Here is a 24,324-nt window from a genome sequence, read left to right on the forward strand (position 1 = left end):
TTTCACTCATGTAAACCTTTCTTTATAACTTTCTCATAAGATTTCCATATTATTTTTCATTACTCTAGTTTGAGTCTAATGTCATTTGCAAACAATAGCTTTAACATTTCTGATTTCCTATCATTTATAATTTTTTTATATAGCCAATAGTTTTCTATCATTATCCAATTTGTTTGATATTACCAGAAAAAAAATAACTTAAGAGTTGGACTACCCGTGTACCTAGGTCCTTAAATTCTTAGTTTCACCCCTTGCATGCTGCATTAAATATTCACCCTTAAGTCTGTGTCTTCCAAATCTTATATGTTTAGCATTTGATATATTTTTTCTACACATTACTGTTTTGTGCCCAATTGGTCATCTGAGTCAAGTTCATTTGCAGACATGCCTTATCTGTAACAGATATAATCAATTAACCGATTTTCAAGTAATCTGCATACAGACTATAGAACACCTCAGATGATATAATGAAAAAAAAACTACAGCCTAAACAAGTACGGGCCTAGGACAGTGCCCAGACATTGTGATCATTACCTAGAATTTCACCTGTCCAGTTGCTGCATGATACTTGCCATGTCCTACTTGTGAGTCATGCAACTATCCATATTATCTAGATTACATTAATACCTAGTTGTTCTAATTTAATGATCAGTGTTTTGGGTATGAAGCTATCAAAGGCTGATGTTAAATATATATTAGGCTGGATCACAAAAACTATTTGTGGACAGAGCAGCGCACCAAAGGAAGACTTCAACGCACCAGCCACAGATGCAGTTTCAGAAGACACACTGCAAGCAGTCCGAGTACTTAATTATTCAGTGTAGGATAATTACAGATTCTGTGCATGCCTGTCAAATTCCAAAGCACATCCTGCAAGCCCAACTCAACTTAAATATGACAAACTGCAATGCTAACTCTGTTTCTGAAATCCTCAGTGTATACCATACTGGATCACAATAAACAAATCTATTACTGTGGAATACGATGGAATCCATAATAATAAAGCCACAAAATAAAACAAAAATGCAGACTGCAGTTAATTAACTGCATCAGGCTGCAGTAATACAAGCCATGGAGGAGGATGTGACTGTGAACCCTAGAAGGCAGCCAGCTAGAGTGAGATCTAGGCTGCAACTAAGCCAGGTGTCAGATTAACAAATAATTGACAAGTACTGCCTAGACAAACAGCTGATGCACGCTGTGTGCAAAATGTGTGCTCCACACATATCTGCATGGACATTGCAAGGCAACCCATCCCTCTTGAAATAAAAGTGTGCCTCAGCCTGGGTGTACTCACATCTGGGACATTCCAAAGAAACATTGGGGATGCTGTAGGATTATCACAGACAGCTGTCAGTTATATCCTGTCAAAATTCCTGGCAGCAATGTGCAACAAGGTGGATGACAACATACACTTTCCATCTACCCAAATGGAGCACAGAATTGCTATGCACCAGTTATGTAACCTTGCAAACCTCCCACATGTACATGGTGAAAACTGCACCCACATGCCTATCAAGACCCCACTTCATCTAGAAGCAGACAGATACATTAACAGAAAATGGTGGCCATCCTTGAACTGTCAGTTTGTCTGTGCAGCAGATGGTAGCATAGCAAACGTCATGGCATCACATCCTGGAACTGTCCATGATGCTGCTATATGGAGGTAAGATGGTCTGAGGGCTACATTCCAGCAAGATGAAATACCTGAGGGGCTACTACTGTGTAAGTACAGGAACACAGCTAGGATGTAAGCTAAGGACTGCCCTCCCAATAGTATCCATGCTGACAGCATATGTGTTTACTCCCACAATACATGACTGTGGTCATCCACTTGAGCCAAGGCTAATGACCTCATACACAGAACCATCAGACCCTGCAGAGAAGGACTACAATAAAGTGCATGCAACAACACAAAAGACCATTGAGTGTGTGTGTTTGGTATACTGAAAGCTAGGTTCAGATGTCTGGACACGTACAGGGATGCACTGCAATACATACCTGAGAAGGCAATACGAGTGATAATAACAGCACGTGGTGGTCTTCCAGCTGCTGGTGTGAGTAATATACTCTAAGAACCCCAGATGTCTGAAGATGACATCTTACAGCTATTGGAGGAGGAGGATCAGGAGGACATAGAGGGCAGAAGACATGGGGTGAGCAATGGATGGTGCAACCACAAGGCCAGGCCCTGGAAACACAGCAGTATCTGACACACAACTGTGAGTAATGACAAACCACACATACAGAAGTGCACACATTAAATAATGATGTTCAGGTGTTGCCCCATCATAGCAGCACAGATTGCAACTTATGGCAATTACCCAGTAGAGTTACACATTGAGCATCAGACATAACATAATCATAACTTATAACAGTATGCATATATACAAATCTATCACAACATGGATCATCAGCTCAGGCCACAACTAACGCAGGTATGCATACAGACTCATATTGATGTATCTGTGTATGGCAGGCAATAAGGGACAGACATTTGTGAAATTATCTGTCCACTATAAAAAGATGCAAATAGGAAAACATATTCTGGATTTAACATAGATCTGTTGTCGACATCACAAGAAAAATAGATCAATGTAAAATATGGGTAAACTAATGTAATAAATGGAGTCACCTATGGTTAGTAAAAATGTAGGACTCCCATGGCATCAGGCTTATCAATGAACACTGACAGATGACATTACCAGTGTTCTGCACAGTAATCCTCATCACCACAGGGTGAGACTGACAGTTTGCTTGCCCCTACCAAGCATGGAAACACTTGGCCCAGGTTGCTCCAGGAGACTGATAGGGTGATGTCAAAATGTAAAGATACACTGTGGGAAGGTGCATGACTGTGACTTGACTGTCTGGTTGTGAATACCATGCCAAAAACAGATGGGCCAGCACTGGAAGTGTCTGCACATTAGAGCATCTACATTGATGTCCGATGGACAATGAGTGTTCTACTGAGAGAGTTTGGGTCTCTCTCTCCCATGTGGCAATCTGCTAGCCACAGGCAGGGCATGCAGAACCCTGCTTGTACTATGGCACTACCATTGTACTGTCATGGCCAGGGTTCAAGGTGTCTGTGCTCATGTTCTTCATGCAGCTTGCCCAGCTGGTGTACAACACAATTTGTGACACAGGCAAGTGCATGGATGTCAGATCCATGACATTGATAGAAATGTTCATTTGCCTGTAGGAGTAGTCAGAAACCCTCTGACACATACCCATGCACACCAGCTGCATATCTATTTCTACTGCAATGGGCAGTATCAATGTGTTGTGGAGAACTGTCAACATCAGCAGCAGTCTCAACATGCATCTGTTGTCCACATCCTCTCCACCATCCAATGTCCCTTCATTGTCAGAATGGCTGGACAAGTTTTCCTCCATATCTGAGACTACAGCCACCTCCACATGACTGTCACCATCTGGGCTGGACTGTATCATCATGTCAGTGTCCTCTGTGCCAGGACACATCAGATCCCATGTTTGGATTTGTGGAAGGCTAATGGGGATAAAAGCAGTTAATGTGCTAAAAGATTACACAGATGACATAGATCAGGACAATATGCTTACATCACATGCTGTATATCATTAACAACATATGACACATTTATCTCAATGTATTGTTACACACAATAATGACTTACCATGAGGTCTTGTCTGGGTATGGGCCACAGAATCTATATGACAGGGATCTGACAATTATGTTACATAGCCAACATACCAGACATATGTGAGGAATACAACCATAACACACATTTGACAAGTTCTTGTGGGAAGAAAGCACTGTAGGAGAGTGATGAAATGCAACTGTTGTAGGGAACCAAAGTCATAGCATTCTTAATTACATTATTGCCAACATGTACCATTCCAACAGTGTTAGAACATATGGTAGCTATTACATAAACATATCACTTGTTTGTGCACTAGATGATGATGTAGTTTGTCCTATGTATGGGTAAAAAAATGCTGTACCAAGGGAGGACAACAACATGAATAATAGCTGCGAAATGTATGGGAGATAGGTAATAGCATACCACTGACAGACTCCTGATGTTATGAGCTTTTGTGCTGTACTGTGGATCACGCTGTGGTAAAGTAAAGAGGTAGCAAGTAAAACAAAAGAAAGGAGTTTTGAGGTGTGACTTAGGGTGAAGGTAGGCTGAAGGGAGGTGAATAAAATATAGTGAGTAAGTTCAGCAAGGATTGGTGCAGTAGCAGGTCTGTGATTTTGTAAAGTACTCCTTTAGGGAGCATTTAAAGGTGGGTAGGTTAGCAATAGTTTTGGTGTTTAGAGGTAGGACATTCCTTTTTTTGCCATGGAGTGCAACTATATGCTTTGTCCAGGGGGTTCATTTGGAAGTTGTTTGTCTTCTTATCTGAGAGTTCCTTTAGGGAAATATATGTTGATTAAAGGGGTAAGAGATGGGCAGGCTAATGGTATGATGTGCAATTATATGTATTGTTATATAAGTTCAATGTAGGAGAGGCAGAGGGGTAGTTAAAGCCATCTAAGGGAATGCAGATCTTTACAGTGATGGATAAAGGAGGATGACTTAGTAGCAAACTTGGACCTTTTGTTGTAGCAGCTTTCAAGTGTGTTTTTTTTTTTTTGGATGATTGTAAATTGGTTAGAATTGTGGCTCCATAGAGTAGGGAGGGCAAAAGGTAGGTTTTGGCTAGAATATTTTATGGATGTGATCAGAAAATGTTTGTTTCTGTATAGCATGCCTAATTTTTAATGCTTTGTTTTTTTTTTTTTTTTGTATTGCTTTGGATGTGGAGGTCAAATTGAAAATTATCATCTATTATCTAATAGATTGGTATGGTGAACTAATTCAATTTCAGATTTCAGAACCATTTGCCAAAAAGAATTTGAAGGATGCTTTGTTGGGGGTGTGAGTTTTTGGGATAAAGAGGATGAGCTTGTTTTTTTGGGGGGAGGTTGTGTAAGAGTTGTGCTTTTGTAAGGCATGTTTCAATGGAGATGATAGCTTTTTGAGTGATTTCGTGGAAATGAGTTAAGATGTTTAAAGAGCAGATGATGGCAGAGTCATCTGCATATTGAATCAGTGTACCATCACAAGAAGATGAATGTAGGTTATTGATAAAAATATTGAATAGTAGAAGATCAAAGATGCATCCTTGTGGGACTCCTGTGGAAGTAGGAAGGTATGTAGAGATGGACCTTTGTCATTATAGCTTGTTGCCTGCTGGCAAGGTAACTAGAGAAGCATTGAATAGATTGTGATGACAGACCCAGGGTTGAAAGGTAATTCAGGAGTTTAATGTGAGAGACCATGTCAAAGGCATTTAGTAGATCTAGAAATACTGTAGATACAAGTTTATTAGAGATGCAAGCTGTACTAACAGTGTCTGTAAATGATAGTAATACAGTGGAAGTGCTGTGATCTGGCAGAAACTGTGCAGAGTATTAGTGATTAGCTCATTTTGTAAGAGATAGTGGAGAAATTGTTGATGCATACATCTTTCAAGGATTTTAGAGTCAGGAGACAGGATGGCTATGGGACAGAAGTTTCTAATGTCAGTGAAACTGCCTCATTTATGTAAGGAGATAATATGTGCCATTTTCCATAAGTTAGGGACACAGGATTCTGTAATGATCTATTAATAAGATTGCTGATTGAGTTTGCTATTGTATCTGTAGTGAAATTTAGGTATTCTGGGAGGAGGTTGTCAGCTGAGGAGGAACAAGGTTTCAGTTTACATAAAAGCTTTGTTATGAGAGTTATAGAAACCAGTTGAAAGGAAAAGTGGTAAGGTTGGCTATGTGTGTATTGGAGAGGTTGCAGTTAGGCGAGTTTGGAGAAGGGGATGTGCTAGGGTCTAAGGTGGGAGAAGTTAGCTTCACGGAGGAAGGTGTGTTAGGTGAGTTTGTGATTAAGTTGACTATACATTCTATGAAGTATGTTTTGAAATAGGTAGCTGTTTGAGGAGGGGGAATGTATTGGTATGGGCTGGCATCGTTTTTTGTATCTGGGTTGATGAGAGGGGATATGGAGGGCCAGATGTTTTAGGGTTGTTTTATGGCTATCTTGTAGGTGAGTATAATAAGACTTTTTATCTCCATTAACTATGAAAGCAAGTCAATGACATGCATTTATTTGGTTTCATACTTGTCTGAATAGTTGAAGATTTATTTGTCATTTTTATTATCTTGCGAGTTAATCCATGCTTTGCCTCAGTCTTTCATAAGGAGTTTGCACTGGTTGGTGAGCCATGGGGTATGGTTGTTCTTAATTCTTTTTGTATGCTGTGGGGCTAAGGTGTTAAGAATATTTAGAAATGCTGCATTGAAATATTCAACTGCATCATTTAAGTGGAGTCTTTTTAGGACAGACCAGTTAACCACTTTCAGAGCTTCAATGAAAGACTCTTTTCAGAAATTGGAGAGATTACAGGGAGCGTTTAGCTTATGTTTCTTTGTTAGTTGTGCAATATTCCTGTGGGTATAAGCTGGTAGGTGGTCACTTAGTGCATCTGGGAGGGAGGAGGTAAGATTAGATAGGTTGGTAACCAGTGTCCAGTCCAGGATAGACTGCTGGGAGTTATTTTTGCCATATCTTGTTGATGTATTAATAAGTTGAGTGAATCCAAAGATGTTCATGCTGTTGATTGCTGAGTTTCCAGGTAAAGACTGCCAGTCAATGTTTACATCACCCAGGAGGATAATTTCATTTGTAATTTATCTGCTATCCAGGACAGTATGTTTTCAAGTATTGGAATATTCTGTCCCGGGGGATATATAGCACAGCAATGCATATGTTTTGGGCTCTATTAAGTTTTAGGAATGAGATTAGGATTTCTGTTTTTCCAAGTTTTGGGATTATGTCTGTATAGAGAGTAACTATGAGCATATTTGGGAAGATTATAGTTATGCTGCCTGCTTTTTATGCGTTTATATTATTTATTGTATTTATTTATTTCAGTTTGATGACTGGGGAAGTCCACTGGGCCTAAAAAGAGTCCATTTTCAATGAAGGCCCAGGGAGAAAAGCTCCAGTAACAATGGCAAACATATTAGCAGATACATATACAAAGTAAAGAAGTCATACAGCTTTATGCAGCATTCTACGGTAAAACATTTTTACATTCTACAATAATAATAAAATCTAGCAACTGTACAGTCTGAGAGTCATTAACAATGAATTACAACTGAAATTTTACATTCCACAGTAATAGCAGTAAACATCTAGCAACAGAACAGTTTAAGGGTCATTAACTGTGAATTACATTTGCGGATGAGAAATTGTTAGAAATAAACTATTAACAAAATTTGGAGGTTAAGGAGGAGTAGGCGGGCAAATAATGTGAGTGCAGAGATGATGCACAGAGTTAAAAGGTGGGTTTTGATATAGGAGGGTCCTATGTGGGAGAGGAGCAAGGGCATTCCCACTTTGAAGATTTAAAGTTAGAGCGGTTATGAGTATTTCTAAGGGAGGGAAGAAGAGAGTTCAATAGTTTAGCTAATGAGCAGGATATCAGAGAGTGTCCAGGTGGCCGTAAAGGTTTGTAGATTTTGAGCAGGTTCTGATTTTCTGATATAAGTGAGCGATTAGGAATATAGGGAGTAAAGAAGGTGGAGAGAGAGAGGGACAGGAGGATGGGTTAAATATGAGCTTATGGGCAGTGGTGAGTTTTAGGAGGTTCAGATAGTTGTTACTGTTCTATTAAGCCTAATAATATTATAAGCAAGGGTAGTGTTTCAGCATCATTTATTTCAGGTTTTAGCAATGCCTTTGTTGTTGCAAGGATATCTGGGTTGTATTAAGTCATCCAGATATGAAAATCTCTGATTTTGTTGCATACGCTTCTAAGGTTTAGACTGATTCTTTTTAAACTTTCAGAGTGTATTATTTGGTTTGGAGTTTGGTTGGGACCTGGTTTGGGGTGGATGTCACCACATTGATGGATGGTGGAGAAAGATGGTTTGTTTATATCATTTTTAGTAAACATGGGTAGAAGAATTACCTTGACATTGGGACTGGCATTTTTTTGTATTTTGGGGTTACAACAGTGGAACTGAGTTATGGGAAATAAGCTTAAAGAGATTTTTGAGTAGCTAGTGGGAAGATGATTGATAGGTGAGGATGAAGTAAAGGCTGAGGTATGTTTCTTTATTATTACTACTGGTGGGGATGTTAGGAATGCAAGGGAGTACATGAATAAGGCAATACAGGAATTGAAACACATGGTTAGTGTTGTAAAAATCTTGTCGTATGGTGAGGTAATGAGCAGCGATAGTAATGTGGAGAATAGGTAAGTTTTGATGGGGAGGGAGCAGAGTGAGATTTGAGAAATAATTTAGAGCAGAAGTGGGTGGGGATGGTATAATAATGAGAACAGATTGTGCTTGGATAGTGTAGTTAGGCACAGGATAGGCGGTTGAGTCAAGGAGGTGGAGTAACAGAGATATACGTTTAGATGTAATTGGGGTGGTAGTGAATTGGGGGTAGGGTAAGGGAATGGATGAACATGAGGGATGAAAGGTGCAGGTTGGCCTATGGTGGAGTAAGTACCAGAAAAACAATCCATAAAACTACAGTGCGACAGGAGGTAAGACAAGTTCTGATAACTTTAAAGGGAGTAGCACAAGCTGCTAGATTATTGTTAAGAGACACCTAAGTTAACTGCAACAGGCAGTACTGTGGTGAGTTTGGCTTTAAATAAATATAAGAAAAGTAAGTAGGGGCTGAATCTTATGCCCTGGTTATTATATAGCATAATATTTTAATTTTGTTTTTGGACAATTTCAAGTTGTTTATTTAGAGGGCTATATGTATTAAAATACACGTGTCTTTTACAGTACAATATGAATAGGTTGTTGTTATAGGGGTTTAGGGTGGTTCTAATAGGCATGTGCATGCTGAATAATGAATTATTTAGTTTTAAATGCACTGTGCAGACTGAAACTCTGATTTATCTTATTTTTAACCAGATGTAGGTTATATCACTATCTGCAAAGCAGTTATACTTAAAAAGCTAATGTACAGTTTTAAATGACTTAGTTCATAATTTTAAGAGTCCTAGTTTTGTCCAAAGGGGTGTTAGTTAGATTTGCCACTGGGTATACAGTTTGAGGTCCCTCTGTGAAAAATGTGTCATAGTAGGCTGAGGTGTGGAGACTGATCAGTGTAGAAATGATAGATTAAGACTGGGCAATTACAAAGGAAACAATGAAAATGGATACAAAGACAGGATATTTAAACTCTATTAAGGTGAGCCACAACATTTAATTTTATAATTATGGGCATTATTTGCTTTTTTCCAGGGAGATTTTTTACTGCTAGGGTAAAATATGCTAAAGTGTTAATTTAGCTTCACCTTAAGCAGTGTTAAGCCTGTAAGTGGAGTTGAGAGTGCCCCTCTGCAGATTCAACACTACTGTGCAGAACACACTGATGCAGAAGAGAGAGAAACAGTATATTTCTTTAAGTTTAATTTGATTCTTGAAAACTGTCTTACATAGGTTTTAACTGAAGGTATTTCCCCTTCTGTGCTTTTGCAACTGGAGTGAAATTTAGCTGTAGAAGTTCCCTAGGTAGTGAGATTGACAGCCTTTGTAGCAGGAATTGTCAGAGATACTATATGTCCAGCATACTGGGAGAGAGCAAGACAGAATAAAATAATTAAGTTTGTTTGGTGGTTGAAATAATTAAGATTCTTTGGTGGTTGAACTAGGTAAAGTCCTATTTGTTTATGCTCTGCTGCATTAAGTTGTGTTTGACCAACATAAGTGCTGCACTATATGTCATTTGCTGTTATTGGTTGTGACCACTGTGTTAACATGAATTCATTCTCACATATTATTTACCTAAATGCACACCACATTGTCCCGGTCCCCCTTCAAAAAACACAACACACCGAATGACATTTGACGACCTTTATTAAAACTTCCATAACATAACTTTGATTACCAAAATTTGCTAAATACAATTGACATAGTGTATTTGATTGTAAACATAACATAAACATCTATGTAATGTTAATCAGGACATCGTACCTGCTCATCCTACCCCAGTAAGCAGCGCCCATACCTTTGCTCACTTACTTTACTTATAAACATCCTTATAATGTCCTTCTTCTCCACCTACTGAAATAAAACAACCACAATCCCATCAATCTGCCAACAAAAAGGGAGGGTGGGAGGGTAGCAAGTTCATGCCAAAATGTGATTACTTACCCAGCTACACTCATCTAAATCCCTTAAGCACCACCCACCCTTATCTCATTTCCTTCCAATCAACCCTCCCACCGTTTAACCCTTTTACCTCCCCAACCCATTGAACTCCCATTAATATCAACCTAACACCTCCTTGAAGATGTCCCAGGACAACTTGGCTTGTGCCAAGCCTTATTTGTCCCAGTCCCCTTTAATAAACACAACACACCGAATGACATTTGACGACCTTTATTAAAACTTCCATAACGTAACTTTGATTACCAAAATTTGTTAAATACAACTGACATAGTGTATTTGATTCTAAACACAACATAAACATCTATGCAATGTTAATCAGAACAGCGTACATGCTCATCCTACCCCAGTAAGCAGCACCCATACCTTTGCTCACTTACTTTACTTATAAACATCCTTATAATGTTAACCAGGACAGCATACCTGCTAATCCTGTCCAGTAAGCAGCGTCCATACCTTTGCTCACTTGCTTTACTTATAAACACTCTTATAATATTAATCAGGACAGTGTACCTGTTAATCCGACCCAGTAATCAGCATCCATACCTTTGCTCACTTACTTTACAAATGCACCACCAGACACCAGAGGAAGAACAGAAGATGGCAAGTCTGTCCCTCTTCTCAGCCACCAGCCTGCCCAGGCTGTTCCCCCTCACCACCAACTTCCATCAGCTAGCCATCCTTAAAGGACAACCACACCGACAGACTTAAAAAACATGTTTATTTCATCATGGTTTTGTGTTTCCTACATTTTAACACCACTCTGGGACTATTTAGAGCTTTTTGGATATTTGTATACATAGTTTCTGACTGACCACATGGGGTCTGGCATTTTGAAATAATTCTGACTGTTTATTCTGCCTCTAAGTATCCTAGAATGCATTGTTTATCTCCAAAAAAATGTAGCAGATCTGCCGCATTTTCCCTAAAGCTCCTGTCAGTCCACTGATTTTGCAGGCATTCACTGCTGTGTTATAGTCACCTACTTTTGGTTAAAATGTTATCCTTTTTCAATGACTACTTCAAAAACAAGCAGTGCAAATGCTACAGAACAGAATTGAAAAGTGCATTTTATTGCTCTTTCTTCTTAGAAATACTAACTTGATTTGTTTTGTGAAGGCTGAAATCTAGTTCTTCAAGGTATCTCCCCTCCCCCTTCACACCTACCTTCCCTAGCTGTCAAAGAGCTAAGCGTAATATGACCCATTATCTGCATGTGATTGACAGCTCACAGCAGGTGACCAAATTAATGTACTGTTTTCTTGTCAGCCTTTCCTTCCTTACAGTGGGAGACTGTTTTTGTTGGACTCCTCCTGTCAAATTTAGAACCAAGCTCCATAGCACTGGGAATAATCACTGTTTTGCAAAGCATCAAACTTCTACTTATTTTTCCTTCCTGTTTGCTTAATTAGCTAACAAATGATGCACTATAAGCATGAAATATTTCACAGACTTGCATGACAGCACCCACATGCTTTTTTTTAAGTGGTGATTTAAGAAAATTACAGTATTGCACACTTCTTGTATTCTGATGTAGCGTTGTCGATTAATTGTGACAGACATCTGCTTCTTATGTAAAAACATGCAATTAATGTCGGCACATGGTCATTGCAAATTTATGCTCTTAGGTTTTGCAGCTGTTACTGTGTTTCTGCCTGTACTTTGTCACATATCGGTAGGGCTCTTCAGAAAAGTGAGATTATAATTTGACAATTTTGCTAGGTTAAGACTGGGCTGGGCAAGGCAGCTCTGACATCACAATGTGGGAGGTCCACTGGCTCTTCTATACAGCATGCAAATCAGGCGGGGATTACATCACTTCAGGGGAGGAAATGTCCCGATAGCTAGAACAAGAGCTCTGGCAGATGTGACATCATCATTTCAGAGCCAGCTAGAGGTTTTTCAACTTGGTTTTCAAAGTGAAAGTAAAACAGTACAGAAAGGTAGGAAGCCTAACAGAGAAAACAGTTGAGTGGATTAGTTTTTAAAGCTGCATGGGTGACTTTTCGAGGCTGTATCGATGAACAAGGACTAAAAGAGACAGCAGGTTGAGCAATCTGCTTTAATATCTGGTTGTTGTCCTTTAAGGGATAAGGCCAAACATCATTCAGTGTACAATAATTACCAGGACATTACCAGCCCCTGGCAATTACCTAATGCCTACCAAAGCATCACCTGCCACTGGAGCAAGAATACTCAGCCTCAACCACCAAATTAAAGCAACTGCATATCACCTTTCCCAAACAATTAATTTTACTTGCCCAATGACTTGCAGGCCTGAAAAACTTCAAAATGCCATTTAGCAACCACCTTGCCAACACCAACTACCCATACCAAAAGTAAGGCACCTAAACCCCATGATGGCTTTAGCAGTCTGACCCCTCTTTACTCTATCAATACCCCTGAATGCCACCAACAATATACCAAACTGAAAATGCCCTATGCCACAGGTCAAAACCAGATTATACCAGAATGAAAATATCCTATGCCACATGGTCAACACAAGATTAGTGACATGCCAACCCCATCCTGCAAGCAAAACACCTTAATAAAACTAAGTATACCTTAATAAAACTAAATAAAGTAGAATTAACCATAACTCCACTGTGCCACACTAACACATCCACTCCAAAAAACACCTTTCCTTTAGTCTACTGCCTTCAAGCCACTAACCATGGCTCAACCTTTCATAATGCCAACCTCTAGCCATAACTAAATGCCACAAAAGCTATAAACCCTTAAACTGAAATCTGCACCCCGTCAAAGAAAACCCATCTTACAGTATTCAACGTCTGTTCCTCAACCCACTCAACCCAGGCCACCCCTTCAAACCACTAAGAACCCACCAAAGTCATGACAGCACAAAACTGTATATGCTCCTGATTAAGGTGCTGATAGCTGAAAACAGCCAACATCTGCATAACCTACAACACCCACTCAAATGAGTACATGCTAAGGCCCATCTTAGTTAAACCCTAGCCACAACTAAAGAAATAGAACCTGGCAGACAATGACCTAGTACGTGAAAACCCACCTGTAATTCCCAGCACTAAAGTACTCTGACCACCTCACTGCTTCTCCTACCTGAAAAGCTTGACCCTCACAAACCTAACTTGCCTTCCAATTCATTGACCACAACCCACCTTGTTGTTCCTTCCCTCTCATAACTGTAACTTATCATAAATTAAAATGTTACCAAAATTAAAACCCCATATAATCTCTTTGCTTAAACCTCAATCCAACCTATATAGATATAGATAACCATGACTATACCGTTAAACCTTAACTGGCAAATCCTTCCCCATCCAGGAGTGCTTGACATGTTCTCTCTATACCCCTTGCATGATCCGAAGTCCCTAGTTGAATTACCCTCCAAATATGTCCTTCAGCAGCATAATTATACCTCTCCCTTGCCATGAATGGTATGCTCCCATGGTAATACTCCTACCCCTGCTTCCATTTCAATGAATACCCCATGTACCAATAATGCCGCAATGACTTCTATCCTAATGATTACCTTTCTACTACAAGCGCCAAATCAAAGACATTACCTTATATTTGCAAGAGAGAAATGCACAATAACAACTTCCATTCAAAGACATGGTATAAAATTGTGACCTATGACATATTGCTGCCACAGCCGACATTCACGGCAACCTTCTCTCCTCTGTTGAATCAACATCCTTCTGGTCGCCAGGAGCACCAACTCTGCATCTCATCCACCTGCACCCTCCTTAAACACCACTCCATCCCTGCAATGTCCATCCCTTCAGGCCACTAACTGATGAGACTCTGTATATCTCCTTTTACAACCACATCACCCATCCTACAGCTACCAGCACACTGTCCATTGTGCACTTATTCCTCATTGATCTGCAAAAGAAAAGAACTGTAAATTTACTAACACAAAACAAATATCTTACCTTGATTGCTGTCAAGTTGACCTATAGTCATAATGCCCCCATCACTCTTCCAATGTAAATATGACTTCGGCACCCATCCTACTCTTTCACCCTCCCCCATTATTCCTTTTTTTTTTTTTTTTTTTTTGGTAATTTAATCAGCTTAGTCTTATCATGCAGTGCACTCTAGATTAAGGAACCTTACTACTTACCTGAACCTCAAAGCCATTAACCTAGTCACTCTTCTCCCATTAGTAAGAATGCAAAACTACCCCTAAACAAATATTAAACCCTGCTATAACTTAACCTCAACATGCATTATCCTCTCTAGGCCTTACACTACCCAGCTGTACCAACCTTAAAATTGCCTAATGAATGCAAAATAAACATGTGTTTAACATACCATCTACCAGACATCAACCCAGCCTCCTCAGCAAAATAGGTTAACTCCAAATAAAAGTGCATAATAACCAAAACCAAAGCATGCCCCAAAAACATGCAACCCCCCTTAACCACCACCAATCCTGCTTCCCCCACCTATAAGTTAACTTCAGGTCACCTTTGAACACCCTGCCCCAAATCTGACATGTCAAGTTAAGTACTTACCGGAGTAGGCTTAGCAACCATCACCTCTTGAGAGCACTGATATAATCCACCAGTTAATGGTCCCTGTACTTCACATCTATCACAGTTCTTCAGTGATCCCTAGAAAACCACAATGTTATGAAAAATGGCCAAAATCTGAGGCAAAATCTGAACATTCTGCAAAACCTGTACATATGAAAGGTATGACTCAGAATGCCTGCTTCCCCCAACTAAGGTCCCCCCTCCATGACCACAGAGCAAGCTGTCACCCTACCATTCCCCCATCTTTCTGTTCTGCTCATGACCCGGCACATTCTTAACTCATCTTCATTCCGGTTGCTTCAAGTACCGGAATCCAAAAAAAAAAAACAAACATCTATGTGCCCATTTGTGCATTCAATCACGTGTGTTCAATACCACTGATAACTTCAGTTGACTGACAGGGACTTGAATGGACTTAAAGTATGAAGTAAAATTCTGACCATTGCAACCCTTCTGATTATGACCATGTACAGCACTAGCCATAATAGTGCACAGCAACCATACCTCTCAACCTCTTCGAAAAAAACAAGTAACAAAGGTATAAATACAGGAAAGCCCAACAGCAACACCCACCTCACCTGTTGAGAAATACTGTAAGAAAGGTTTCAGTGCTACCATTAAAGGAACCTGCGTGACATTATTTAAAGATTGAAATCCTCTGAGTTACCATCCAGACAAATCCTCATTCTCCCCCTTTCGCACCCCCCGAACAAAAAATCCTCAGAAGTCAGCAGGGCATGTCTTTTCACCACTGATTCCAGACATGTATTTCAACAATGCTGCAGATACCATTGGGTATTAAAAAAGATACTTAGATTGCAGTTTGAAATCATGAATCAAAAACACCTTCTGCCTCACGCATAAAATATGTGATTGTGAAAGAGTAGCAAGCCATTTAGTGTGCCAGTTTCAATAATACCAAAAAGGAAAATACAGATATAACACGATGCTTGCCTGTCTGCTCATAAATATGATGGGTGACAGTGTTACATAGGATTGCCCTTATAAGTGACACATAACTGAGTGTAAATGTCTCAAGAAACAGTGCTCTTACACTGATGAGTACCTTATTTGTCGCAGTTTGTCTCCCTTCATCACCAATTTTCTCTAAGTTATACCAAGACCAGACCAACGCAAACTACTAGTTCTGAGCAGCACACCAGTTTGACAGAGTTCTGCCTCAGTGTCCTAGCACTGCTAATGATGAAGTTACAATTTGCACAGCTTTGCAGAAATATGAATTGCTGTTTTTTTTTTTTCATGAAGCCTGAGAACTGCATGCCGTACCCAGTATTGTTAAATGATTGTATTCAGATCATCTATTAATATTTTAAACAGATTTTCAGCCTATGTTCAGTCTGACAACATATTAGGAAGCTCATAGTTTTCTTTCTATATTTCCACCCCAAATGTGATGTTTCCTTGCCTGCTATTGTAAAATAACCCTACAAGATGAAGTTATACAGTGACAGTAGCACAGTGTAGATGTTGCACCCTAACATGAATGTTTTAAAGTCACGTCAAAGCTAATTACTAAAGTCATTCACCTGCATTTACTGGATTCATTACGCTTCATTAACTGGGCTGTCTCTTCTATACATAGCCCATTTACAATGGGAGTTTGTTATACAAATGATTATACCACTCACAATACAGCAGCAGCTTATAGAATATTTATTTATGAAAGCATGCCACAACGGTAACCTGTCTGTCAACAACATCCCAGCTCTCATACTCCCCACAGGAAAATTCACTGCTGCTCTCCACTACCACAGGATGATGACCAGGGGTCTCCTTTTTTCTTTTAATTTCATTCATCATTTTTTTTTCTTTCTGCTCACTCCGAGAAAAGCAAAATTGCATGAAGCGAACTGCCAACAAAACGGGAAAACACAGGAGCAGCACGCCAAATGGTGCAAGGTATGCCTGGATACTCAATCCTTGGCCACAATCCTCAGACACACATTGCCACCGCGCATGCTTGGCAACCACAGTCAGACCACTCTGCCCAAAGCCCGGGAAAATCACCTGCATCATCATTAAAGCAAAAGAGGAGCCATGAACCATCCAGACCACACAGCCTTTATTAAATGCATAATATGTGTCAAAAACTATTGCACTGCTTTAAAAGGCCCGTTACCATCTACACACTAGTTGGAGGAACTGTGTCAAGGAAACAACCATACCAACCCACAGCTCGGCCGCAGTCAATTGCCATACATTACCTTTACAGCTACCTCCAGGCTCCCCCATGCACGCACCGAGGGCAACCATGTTTCTAAGCCTGCAAAACCTGCCATCATCCGGTACATCAAGCAAACAAAAGGAAAGCCCGCGAAACAGTGAACCACCCAGGCAAGCAACCAAAGCACCAGGGAAAACCCGCAAAACTACAAACCAACAAAACAGTCACAAGGCAAGTCCATGAAGATCCTATCCGCAACTCCCAATAGGGAAAACAGGATCCTCTTCCTCTTTTTTTTTTTTTTTTGAAGTACCAAGCACCTATTTCATCTCTGACACTAGCACCCCCCCCCCCAACAGAGCCTGCTGCACTCTCCCTGAAGCTCACATCCCAAAAAATTCATGCCTATCTCATTTCAAGCCTGCACTTCATGTAGACAACCAACAAACTCCCATGTCAATTAACTGCAGCAAGCATAATACCCCCAAAGTACCAATTCTCACCCACCATTTTTATTTATTTATTTTTATTTTTTTTTTGTTTTTTTTATTTACATTACTACCTTACTCACCTCAAACCTGCCAAATTCTCCACCTCATCATCAACCCCACTGCTCTAAGGCCTACCAGACCAGCCTTCCCTTCAGATCATCACGGACGAGAGCCTGCTGTAGCAAGTTCATGCCAAAATGTGATTACTTACCCAGCTACACTCATATAAATCACTTAAGCACCTCTCGCCCTTATCTCATTTCCTTCCAATCAACCCTCCCACCGTTTAACCCTTTCACCTCCCCAAACCATTGAACTCCCATTAATATCAACCTAACACCCCCTTGAAGATGTCCCAGGACAACTTGGCTTGTGCCAAGCCTCATGTGTCCTTTTTGTAAATCCTAAGCTGTGATCCATATTTGTAACCCATTCCTGCACGTTCATAAACCAATGTGTTTTCATTGCATTCCCACCATACATTCTCAGGCATGATGGATTAGCTAAGCAGCTAGGTGTTAGGAGTAGAGTGTGGACATAGCTTAGAGTTGTAGCTATGAACCTCAGGTCCTCCACTCTGTGTACAATTCTGTTCCAAGATGCAACAAACTGTGTGCATAACATTGCAAAATGTGTGTGGTGATTCTGTGATGTTCTTCAAAAGAAATTTTTTTAGAATTTGATCTGAGTAATGTATATCACTGTTACCTGAGGACCAGATCATTCATAGTTTCTCTTTTCTTTTTGCAGGTAACAAAGACAGGACCTGTAACTGTGCCCTGTACATCGAGCAGATGCACAGGCTGAAGGAGCAGTGGAGGGAGAGAGGTATGTTGCTTACTTTTGTCTGTTTTGTTAACTAAAACATATCTTATCCTTGTTACAGGCCCGTATTTTTGGCATTGCCATATAGATCACTTATAATGCAGGAATACCCATCATGCATCAGAAAGGTAAGTGCAATACTCAGACAATGCCTGTGTTTACAAGTCTGGTTTCACTAAAATATGTTTAAATATCATTTAGCAGCAAGCAATGTTTTCTGAAGATAGTTTTTGAAAGGTAGGTCACAACCTAAATCAGTTAGGTGCAACTGTCACATGAATTTTGAGGTAGATGATTCACATACAAGTCTATAGTGTTTTGGTTGCTGTTAATAATGCATATGAGGGCACAATTGCATATGTGGATATGTTGTGCATACATATATTCACATATTGAATGGGTGTCTGCCATGTCAGAGTTCACACTGTCATTGACAGACTGTATGGCATGCCCTTCAGTTCATCATTAGTACTGCATCGAAGTACAACAACGTTGATGGTTTTGTTAAAATATACTTGTAGCCTTTATTTGGTGATACTTGTGCATATAAGAATTTCATTGCACCATTTCACAATCAGCAAGCATCATCAGGATGTTTGGATTTTGCAGGGTAGTGATTGCTAATAAATGTAGGTAGGTCATGCATACAGCTGTAGTCAGACAATAGTGTTTGTGCAACATATACTAGATCATTATGTTTCACTGTCTGTGACTGTGTTTATGATTAAACATTATTACAGTTCGGTGGTGTTGCATTCCTTAAATTGATGTGTGGTCTGCCAATGACCATGCTGCCTTGCTCAGCTGTTTGTCACATGGCTTGCATATTTTACATGTTATTGTCAGCCTACTTTGTTTTCATTATAACAGCATTAATTGGTGGCCTTTCATACGACTCATTACATGCACAGACACATGTACTACATTTTACATTCACACAGACATAACTGTTCAGGAAACACATGAGAGGGAAAAATAATGGACACAACGATATCCTGTGAGACACTCAACTGGAGAGTTTGTTTACTGAGGCAGACATCATTACTGAACAGTGCAGGTCCCAGTACTAATTTTATGTCATCATTTTCCAATTTTTCATTGTTTAAATTACAGTTATATGACTGTTGCATGAGACAGTGTCAAGAAAAGCTTCCCTCCTTTACTTCTGCTTGCTTAGCATATGCTTGCCAAGCTTAATGCTGACCAATAGACAACTGCTCAGGCTGAGTCAGGATTTCTACTGGTAAGCTATGTTATGGATGTCATTGCACACATTGCATGATGGATACAATGTCCCTGACATGTTGTGTTATTGGACATGTCCATAAGTATAGATAATGTAAAGGGAAGTTCCTGTGTGCATGACAAACCATTTGTTAGCAGCAAATCTGTTGATTATAATTGTACTACTTAGTAATATTTGTACCATTTGATCTTGAATTATGTTTTAAATAAGACTGTAAATATATGCCCGTACACCCTCATTTTCATATTCTGATATGCAGAACTCACATCTAGATGGGATATTAATATACTTTAGACTGCAGATGTACACATCGGTTTCAGTTTTATGTTAGCTATGAATTTCATAGGAATGTGTGGTCTGATAGCCATATGTTTTTCATTGCTATGTTTTTGATTACTGACATAGATTGCGTATGCTACTACAGTGAACTATAGTTGTAATGTATTGTAACATTTCATGAGGACTGTTTCCTGCTTGTTCATTTTGTCACATTGGGTATGTTATGCAGACAGGTAGTATCAGGTTTACATATGTACGTTTTGTCCTGTGTTGTGATACTTCCTGACAGATCATGGGATCTGTGGACGATCACTAATGAGATGTAGATGATGAGTGCATAGCAGGCCACTGCTGGAGTCCTCTAATGATGACAACCATGATGATGATGATGAGGAGGAGGAGCAGGAAGCTGGAGCTCATATGCCATCATCCCTGCTGCATTCTGGAAAAGGTGAAGCCAGGAACAACAGCAAGGTGATTATCGGGATTAGATTTGGGAGGTGGTGACAGATGTGTTTTGTACACAGATGAGGGTCATGATAGGGAATTTTTTTTTAGGATATTGCAAAGACTATGGGTGACTCATTCCGGGAGATAGCCTGAGAGATTATTCATGATGTTCATCCACTTCAGAGTGGTCCCTTGGGTCCATAAATGTTTTCTGTGTGATCCAGTTGTGCAATGCTGCCAACATGCTATTTGTCATATCAGTGATTGGACTGTATATGCACGCTTGAGCATGCATACTATTTGGCTGCCATGCTTATGTTTAATAGGTCCAACATACAATGCAGATATCCTTGTGTTACATTCAATTATGTTTCGATGTGTGCATGACACATATTAACACATTACACTTTCATTCCACATTCAGCTGTCTATCAGCAGTTAACATGTAGCTACTGCTGTGAAAGTTACACTATAAGCATGTGTGTTAGTGACAGAGACTCTCAGACAACACATGTTGGACACAGTCCAGCACTACCACAGTAGTATGATTTATATTTGTGTATTGCTATATCATGTATGTGCAACAGAATGACATGTCCTTGCCCATGTGCTGTCATGCTGTCTCACTGGCATGATGTCATGTTGTGTAGCATGTGTTCACAATGCTGATGCCAAGTTGAGTTATATAAAGGTATATCATACATATGGTCATTCATCCTTTGCTGACTGTATAGACATCCAATGTGACATTCATATATTTACCATGGTTGTGATAATTTATTCAGTAACAGTACCGTGTGCTGTATTTGATCTATGCTACATTTCCACATCCATTCACTTTTCACATACATTCATACCTTTTGTCAAATGATGTACAAATTCAGTGATGTATATACATGTCTCTGCACATAGTCCGATCCATACTGATACACCATTATACCTTTAATATGTGAGCATTCACTGACTTAATGTTGATGTGCTTGCTCAATAATGACCAGGGCCTGTGCTATATAACTGTAGTTGTTTATTGCACATTGGCATGACAGTATATGTATATGTGATGAAAATTCTTAGCTTGCTTGTCTATGCCTGTTGATATTACATGATTGCACAATACTGTGTATGTGTGATTTATATATGTCAATATTTGTTGAAGTCAGCAATACATTCTGTCCATGTGACATACATTTGCCATTTGCTTAATTGTATTTTAGGTTGGCTTCAACATCACCCTATGTAGTGCACATATATATTTGCAATGTGTGACCTTACCTTGTTGTCCTGCTTTATCATCATCTTCCTTGATGTGGGCCCAGGTTGTCTACCTCTCTTCTACCTTTGTAAGTACATATTACATTTTGTAGATATCTTTGCCTTTGTTGCAGTTATTGCCCATTATAGAGATACAAGGACATCTGCACACAAATTGTTGCTTGTTGCTTGTAATTCATCCTTGATCTTATTATACTTGTGTGTTAACTAGTGTACATTGTTAAAATTCATGTACACAACCTGATATTTTTTTGTGCTGTATTATTAGATTTGTAAACATATATTATTCTTATATGTCCTTGGTGTATGTAGGCGTATTGACATTGCTTTCATGTACATTCCAGTTAGGCCACTGACAGTCATACATACATATATGCCTACACTTTTTTAAATTTCTCCAAGTCTTTTGGGTTTCTAATACCATGACATGATTGGACCCCATTCTTAAGTCAAAGTATGATTAAAGTTCATGAAATTAGTATTGCTTCAATCTTTGATGTCAGCCACTAGTGCTCTTCACAGCACCCACAATGTGCCTAGTAATGAATTATTCTGCAGTTCATATGGAGTTACATGTATTGGTAACATTTCTAAATACGACTGTAAATTCTTTTTATAAGACCAGTTGCTCCTACTACTATTGGAACTGTCTGGGTATCTTTTCACATTGCTTTTGTTTCTGGCTGCATATCTTGATATTTTATGACTGCATATCTTGATATTTATAAGCCTAGCCAGAGTGTGTCAGCTTTCGCCACCCCATTGATTAATTAACTGAGCCTCTGTCAAGAAGAGCCAATGAAGTGATCCCAGGGGTGTATTTTCTGTTACCCATCCACTCTTCAAGGTTTCTCTTGAAGAGTGTTAGCGAGGGGCTCTGCCTAATGTAGTTAGGAATTTTGTTCCAAAGCATGGGGAGTCTCTGTGACAGGAATCTATCCCTCCAGCATGTTCTATTTATTGCTGTGGTGAGGTTTAGCTCACTAGAGCAAGTGGCTCGCAGTGACTTGGATTTCTTTAGGTAGAGCATGTCCATCAATTCTGAGTTGGACATGGCTGTGTAAGTCAGGCAGAGATCACCTCTGAGTAAGCGATATGCCACTGAGTACAGCTGGAGTTTTTCCAGTCGCGCTGCATAGGACATATGTTTGAGACCAGTAATCCTCTTGGTGAGGTACTTTTGTGGTCTTTCCAGCTGTTGGAAGTGTCTTGTGAGGTACATCCCAAATGGGGCATTGTACTCTATGATGGGTCTGATGAGTGATGAGTAGATGGACACTATAACCTCTTTATTTCTAGATATGAACCCTTTAGTAATTAGATGGGCTACATAGAAGGATTTCCTAACTACTTTGGCAATATGATTGTCAAAGGAGGGATTACTATCTACCTGGGTGGGGAGATCTCTTATTACCTCTTCTGTATTAAGGGGGCTGTCACCTATGTGGTAATTCATGGGTGTTTTGTTTTTCTCAAATGGGATGACTATGCATTTTTTGGCATTTAGCTTGAGACCATGACTTTGACTCCAGGTGTCTGTCTCAATAAGGCCCTTTTGTTGAATGTCTGTGTCAGCCAGAGAGTCAGTTATGGTTCCCAGCTTGCAGTCATCGGCAAATTTGGTTAGCCATAGTCCTCTTGTTTTTGCCTGTACTTCTAAGAAGTATATGCCAAACAGTAGGGGTCCTAGGACCGAGCCTTGTGGGATACCACTTGTGACTGGTTTAGAGTTGGACCCGGAGCCCGCTATTCTTACTGTGTGAGTTCTGTCTGTAAGCCAGTTGGCAACCCATCTCATGATGTAGGGGTTTATGTTCAGGCTGGTACGTTTTTCTATAATTCTCAAGTGGGAATGGTGTCAAAAGCCTTGGCGAGGTCAAGGTAGGCTGTGTGAACTACCTTCCCCTCATCTATGGCCTTGTTGACTGTCTCGAAGAAGTCAACCAGGTTTAGTAGGCATGATCTGCCCTTAACAAAGCCGAACTGGGTTGGTTCAAGTGTTTGTAGGTTCCCAATGTCTTTGTTAATGAGTTCCATGATGATGCGCTCCATAGCCTTGCAGACCAGGCTAGTCAGGCTTATGGGGCGATAGTTACCAGGGTCAGTTGTGGCCCCTCCTTTCTGGAGTGGAATAACTGTTGCTGTGCCCCATTCTATGGGCACGTAGCCTGTGGAGAGGCTGAGGTTGAACAGTGTGTTTAGGTGGGGGGTTAGTTTGTTCTGTAGTTCATGCAAGACGCAGCCTGGGACACCATCTGGCCCCACTGACACTGTGCTTTTGGCTTTTGAAAGGGCTGTTTTCACCTGTGAGTCTGTGATTTCTGGGACACTACACTTTTCCGGTATTGTTGTGGGCCCTTTTGGGGGTGAGAGGGGGGTGAAGTTTGCACTGAATCTATCTGCCAGGATGTTGGCAATATCAGTGGGTTCAGTATATTTTGTGCTATTTTGCACTAGCTCAGAGCATATCTGAGAGTTGCCATTTAGATTCTTGACATATCTAAAGAAGGCTTTGTGGTTATCTTTCGAATCCTTGGCTATTTTTCTTTTGAAGTTAGCCTTGGAGGATTTTATGAGGGACCTTAGTTTCTTACTGATACTGATCAGGGATGTCTTTCCTTCATTGGATTTGCTTTTTTCTGAACTCGTTTCCTCCTTCTGTTGTATAGCCTGTTAATGGCAAGGGTCCACCAGACTGGTTTCGTTCTCTTAGGGGAGTGAGTCTTGGTTTTACTAGGGATGGCATGATCCATGCATCTTTGTAGGTGCTCATAGAGTTCAATTGTAAAGGTTTCTGCATCTTGGGCAGCATTATC

Source organism: Protopterus annectens, chromosome 6.part0 (genome assembly GCF_019279795.1).
Source record: "Protopterus annectens isolate FY-2018-M chromosome 6.part0, PAN1.0, whole genome shotgun sequence".
In the NCBI taxonomy this organism is placed as follows: Eukaryota; Metazoa; Chordata; order Ceratodontiformes; family Protopteridae; genus Protopterus; species Protopterus annectens.